Genomic DNA, 6,793 nt, shown 5'->3' with positions numbered 1-6,793 from the left:
AAAAAAAAAAAAAAAATATATATATATATATATATATATATATATATATATGCACACACACACATTTAAAGGGGGAAAACAATACATTATCAATATCAGTACTTGGCTGCCTGAGGATTAAAACGGGAGGGAAAGATATTCACAAGCTGTTCTTTTGCAATGCCTGAATACGAACACAAACATAAACAGATGAAAAGAGATACTTATGGGTAAGATTTCTTAAGGTTGCATAAAGATTGAAGAGATGAGGAATGTGCTACTGGATTTAACACACACAGACAGGTTTATGCATGCTGGACAATGTTCTACTTAAATCGTTCACATCTGGACACCAATCCTCAATCACCCACAAGGCCAAGCTCTACAAACACAGTGGAGTGGAGTGAACCGTTTCAAGAGAACAGTGAGTTCAGATGGCCTCCTTCAGCCAAAATATCATCCCTCTCTCACACACGCACATAAACTGCCATGGATCTTTGTTTCCCATCACGGTAGCCTGTGTGGCTCTGCTTATGACGATAAAATAGATTCAAAGGAATAAAACCGAGTCACAGAGAGGAAAAACAGTGTGAGAGGAAGAACGAGAGGAGAGCAAGGAAAGAGACGAGGATTGTTGTTTACGACTTGCAAAGCATACATCCTCTTTGCGAGATTGAGATGACATGATGATGATTAAAAGAACTTGTGTGGATTTAAACAAAAGCTTAAGACACTTTATAACACGAGGCAGCAAGTTCTAATTCTTCCTCGTCTTCTGAAATCTGGCGCCATGTCCATGACTGAAGTTTGCTATATTTTGCAGTATGGTACACCTCTTTGCCCACACTTCCTTTTTTCCCCAGGGTGTGCCTACTGTATGTTCTTTCATATTATGGTAAATAACGACTTGAAATAGCCATAAACATCTGTGTTCAGGCACCCTGTCCTCTCGGATTGACCATTTAGAGGTTGCAACATGTTGGCAAGTAAAGATGGTAAAATCATCAAGCGTTCTACATGTCATATAAGTTTATATCTGCTCTGAGGAATGAAAGGAATGTTGTTAAACTCTAAACTGTAAGTACTTGGTTGGCCAAGAGAACTGCATCATAAAGCACCACGTCATTAATTTTTTAATGCTTGTTTTTAAAGAGCAAAACACATTACATTAGCCACCAGGGACGAGCCATCAATCCTTTCCATACTGTTATGCTAAACTATTTGAATGAAAATCAACCAATGAAATTAAACAGAACAATATGCAGAGAAAAGAAGTGAGAAAAAAACACTGTTAGGATTAATGCTCAAGTTATGATTATAGTCGGGCTGCTCCTTATATAGTCCACATGGCTGTCCCATTTGAACAGTGTCTGAAGTCTATATATCAATAACTTATGTGGATTATATTGTCAACACAACTGTCAGAAGAACCTAGCAGGACACAGATGGTTGCAGGAACAGTGACTCCTAGTGGTAACATTGAAAATGACATATGCGTTGCACATATTCTGAGGTATTACAATGAATACAATTCCCTGCCTAGAGCAGTGGTTCCCAACCCTAGTCCTGGAGGCACCCCAACACTGCACATGTTGCATGTCTCCTTTCTCTGACACACCAATTTCAGGTGTTGGAGTCTCTAATAATGAGCTGATGATCTGAATCAGGTGTGTTTGGAGACATGCAAAATGTGCAGTGTTGGGGTGCCTCCAGGACCAGGGTTGGGAACCACTGGCCTAGAGAACAGAAGTCCTGTGTCAGTACCTTCAAGACATTCATACTGCTGAGAGGCATTACAACACATAGAAACACATAACAAAGTCAAACAAAATCTGCTCACCTGCTGGGTGGAGAAGCCCTGCAGCAACTAATGGCTTTAATAATGACTTCATTCTTTTCATGTGCTCAGGTGATGTCACCCATAACAAAGACACTTACAGCAAAAACAGATCAATGAAAGGAGTCAAGGATATTAACATCTGCCCTAGATAAACACAAGGCCTGGTCTGACCTCAGGTACAACATAGCGTCATTGCTTGGGTTTGTGGACTATTTAAAATCTTGCCAAGATGAAGAATGCCTTCAGGGTACACGCTGTCTTTTCAGTAAAGGAAATGTTGCCATATATCATGGGAATCTGTCTGTCATCTGCTGTCAGAAAGCACATGAGGTGATGAATGTTGCAATGACGGCAGCGTAAATCTTGTATCATGTCAGCTTCTTTAATGACTGTGTAGAAAGGAAATCGCTGCAGTTACTGTTGTTTTTGCCACAATACCAGCTCCAAACTGCAATTATAGCAGTCGCAAATGCGACAAGAGTTTAAAACTCAGCCAAGAAAGTTTCGTGTGCGTCCTTCAGTGGTTTTTCGTCAAGTCATCTATTTGAAGTAACTTACGAACTCATGTTTACCGCGAACACAGCGAGAGCAGCGATGTCCGATTCATGAACAAACGACTCTTGTGAACCGGTTCTTTTTATGGATCAGTCAAAAAAGACTCGAACTCGATGGTGAGGTCAGGTGTTTTAGCGGTTTGAAATCAGGCTCACTCTGAGCCAGTGAATCGGTAGGAATCGTTACTGAGTTCACAGCTGGCTCCCTCATTGAACTGCGTGCCTGACATGTTTCCTGTGCTCAAACCATAGACTGTATAAAAACATGGACGTAGTGTCCGTGACGTCACCCGTAGATTTTTGAGGAGTGTTTTTGAAGCTCAAAGTGGGCGGAGCGGGCCGTCGCCATCTTGGCAGCACGTCATCACTCCCGGATAATCGAAAATGGGCAGAGGCGGGAGCAGGTTGCTGAAACCACGCCCACCTATCCACCTTTTTCTTCAACGCGGAAGTAAGCCTATGGGTGAGACTTCCGGTTCATTAACCGCTATAGGTAAATAACAAGGAGAATAACAACGTGCAGTAAATGGTAAAACTGTTTGCACTACAAACCAGTGTGTTCATAATTTCAGATAATACATTAAAATAATATGATAAGACACACCAACTTTCAATATCAAGCAGCAAAACGAACTGTTTTGTTCAGCTAAAAATAGCTGGACGGAGTGGACGCAGATGAGGGGGGTGACAGCAGCAGCAATCCCCCTGCCACTCAAGTGGCCACGCCCTTAATTATGCAGAACTTTAAGGCTTAATATAATTTAAACGGATGAGTTATAAAAAAAATTCACCCACCTCACAGTTGTCAGGAAGGGCAAAATTAGCTATATAGACCATTTTTTGAACCAGGCTGTAAACATGTTTTTTTCTGCTGTAAAGTTGAGAAGGGTCTGGCTGCAGCCTCGCACTTGCATTCTCAGACACTTGCGCTTCTGCTAGCGATGTCACTTGCAGGCTTTATTTTTTATTTTGTTCTATTTTATTACTTCCTTTTTGGCTTCACGGGAAAGAGCGGGAGGTTGCCGTTTGGTTCAAATCATAGACTCCTTCATTACTTTTTGTTTGAATCTCTCAACATTTTACAACAGTAGCCAGGTGGTGAAGACAAGAAAAAAGAAACTAAATTACGAAGTCACCTGCACTCTCCAATACCTGCGACGTCGCTTGCAGTCGACACAAATCGTGCGTGTTGCCAATGGAGACAAGACGCTGTGGTGATTAAACGATTAAAACTAATTTAGTACTAGCCTCCTTACATTATGATGCTTGTCTGTTGTCTGAATAAGAAATGTAGCATTTTGTACCAGGCCATTTATGGTTGTAAAGTTCACATTGTTCAATAAAAAAAAAATAAAAAATAAAAAAAAAAGTAATGTATTAACTCCTTAAGCACGGGTTATTTAGGGGGTTTCCGCCTAGATTTGGCATACCCAAATTTAAATGTTTACCCTAGACACATACAAATACTTTAATACTTTAACTAATACTTTGCACTTTAAAATTCATTCTAAATTTATGTTCAGTAGTTAGAAGCATTGTGGTGCTTCTAATTAAGTGATAAAAAGCAGTTGCAAAGCTTTTACAAAAAAAACACAAACACACATAACAAAAATACTCATCTCTGTACCAATAAAATATGTACACTTTACACAAATTATATATAATATTGAATTAAATGAACTTACACTGCAAAGTTTTTCTCGACATCTCACAATTTCACTTGAGGTACTGAATGTGATGAATGATGGGTTATGCTCAGACCGTGCAGTAATGGCACTGAGCTTAGCCATTTTTCAGAACTGGAACAGCTTTGCGCTCTTACTTCCTGCTGTGTACACACACTCTCAAGTGGCCAAGTCCACAAGTGTGGATATTGGGACACGGCCAAGGTGTCCATCGTATTTTAGAATTTCACCGGAAGTAGTAGTTTATCCAGGTATTTTTCACCTACTGTTCTGTGAATTCAGATATACTCTTTTCACATATTGTTTTTCTACTATATGGTAGGGAAGTGTGGGATTTCAGATGCAGTCAACATCATCATGCTCATTTAAGATTAAAGGTGAACATCACATGATTCACACTGATGTGCTTAGTTGCTAATAACTTGGATGTAATTTAAATTCTGTTACTTTTATATGAAAATACATATGAACAAGGCAACTAAAGTAATTTATTTCCATCCATTATAACAAAACGTCACTGTTGTTTAAACCAATGATAATTAAGCTGTGTCACCAGTAAGTGTGACACAGCTAGTTGAAACCATAATAACATTTTTATTATAATTTTAACATGCTATTTTGTTAGCTGTGTGAAACACTTGACCTCATTGACGCAGAGTTCCTAATCTCTTAAGTACTACAGATTTCAGAGGAAATAATGAACGTATCATTGACAGCAGCACTCTGACAGAGAATGGAGAGGGGCCAAACCAGGATGGATTTCCCAGATGGCCCCTTTGCTGTCCAAAGCAAACACAGGTCCTACTGTTCCTGAGGTGTCAGGCTCAACGTGTACAGTGAAGCTTCAGACACTAGGGCTCTTTCAGACTCTGTCAGACTGACACAGGAAGAGATGGCACAGATATGCCAGATTTTTTGACACAGATCATACCAGATTTAGATCCTATTATACACAAGTTTTAATTAAGAAGTTGTTGATCTTGAAGCTTCAGCCTGGCATAAGTACATACAGTGGGTCTTTGTGAAGGTTAGGGACCTTAAATAAAATAAAAAAAGATATGAGGATTTTTGCCAGATACTGTTTCCTACGTTAACCTATTATATCCGGATGTTTTTTAATCCAGTAGATTCATTATCACAAAAGGATAATACATGAAAGTAACCATATGCAGAGTCAGAAAAATGGAAAAGGGGATAAGGATTTTTTTTTTATAAGTCAACCATTCTGAAAATACTCTTTGATCATTCTTCTGCATATCTTGCCACAATGTCTCTAATATGTTTTTTTTCAAAGGGCTCTCTTTTGAAGATGTTTGAAGAGAGAACTGAGGCATATTATTGGGCATCCTTGATAAGACTGAGACTGAATTCTACATCACAAGCTAGTGTTCCAAGTACACAGTCAAATCTTTCATCACAATTTAACTTTGTGCTTTGTACTTACTACAAAGATAGTGCCATAATAATGGAAAATATAGTAAAAAACAATAATAATAAATAAACTGAATAATACAGAAAAACGCTATAAATTCTGAGCTTTTAAGTACTTCTTTAAGAAGATTAGATAATCTCAGCAGAACTCTTTTTGTTGTTTTACATGTTATTTGTTTTCCTGGTTATGTAGATTATTTAATCACAATGGTCTCCACCATTAAAAACTGAAATGTCTTCCCATGTTACAGTTTTGACAAAAAGTACAAAGCTACATCTAATCCCACGTAATGTATGGATTTAAGATATATTTTTGCTAGCGTACACTGACAGTGTGTTTGGTAGTGTCCAGTCCGTTTTGCTTCAAAGCATCAAAGCCTTTGCTTGAGAGGACCCTGTCGGCTTCTTGTATGCTCTGATAATCAGGTAAGAGCAGTAAGCTAAACTATCTGCTTCCTGACTTTAATTAGAATGGCTGAAAGCAGCCCTGCCTGCAAGATTTACACACACAGCTCTATCAAAGGACACTTTGTACTGAGCACACTAAACAACAAAGAAGGGCATAGCCTCAAAGCCAAGAAGCAGACATCTGCTGCCTTAAGACTAATCCTGTCATATGGAGTCCTCTTACAATATCGTATTTTTTTAGATTAGAAGGCAAAACCAGATTGGGGGTTTTACAGTAGACCAGAAACTATATTCAAAATCAAATTAAACTGATTATAAATTTGTAAGTTTTTAAGAGCTAGTGTATAATAAAGAGCTATCTCGTGCTATTGTCTAGTAGTAATAGTATAGACCACTGGTGAAAATCAAAAAGACAGTCTTTGCAGGAAAGTATTTGGCAAACTTTTTTCCTTCAAGTTAAACATTTGCTGTACAAAACAGTTTTGTTTCTTCTTGATGTATATCACTGCTAAATGTCAAAAATATATAGGATAAAAGATACACAAGATCAAATTACAAATAAATTATTCAAAAAATTTAGGAATCATACCATTATAAATGTACAAATGCACTCAGCTCTGTCATCATTACATCCACATGCACATACTCATGCAGACAAGGGCAAAAAAAAGAAAAACAAACAAAAAACACTCTTCAAAAGAAAGTACATTTAAAGCAGTGTTTCTCAACCCTGGTCCTGAGCGCCCCCAAACACTGCACATCTTGTGTCTCCCTTATCTGACACCCATTTCAGGTCCTGGAGTTTCTTTTAATGAGCTGACTTGAATCAGGGGTGTTTGATTAGGGAGACACACAAAATGTGCAGTGCTGGGGGGCGCCCAGGACCAGGGTTGAGA

The sequence above is a fragment of the Sinocyclocheilus grahami genome, unplaced genomic scaffold (assembly GCF_001515645.1).
Source record: "Sinocyclocheilus grahami isolate Dianchi unplaced genomic scaffold, SAMN03320097.WGS_v1.1 scaffold92.1, whole genome shotgun sequence".
Classification (NCBI taxonomy): Eukaryota; Metazoa; Chordata; class Actinopteri; order Cypriniformes; family Cyprinidae; genus Sinocyclocheilus; species Sinocyclocheilus grahami.
The sequence above is the reverse complement of the archived record's forward strand: the minus strand, read 5'-3'. Positions refer to the sequence as shown.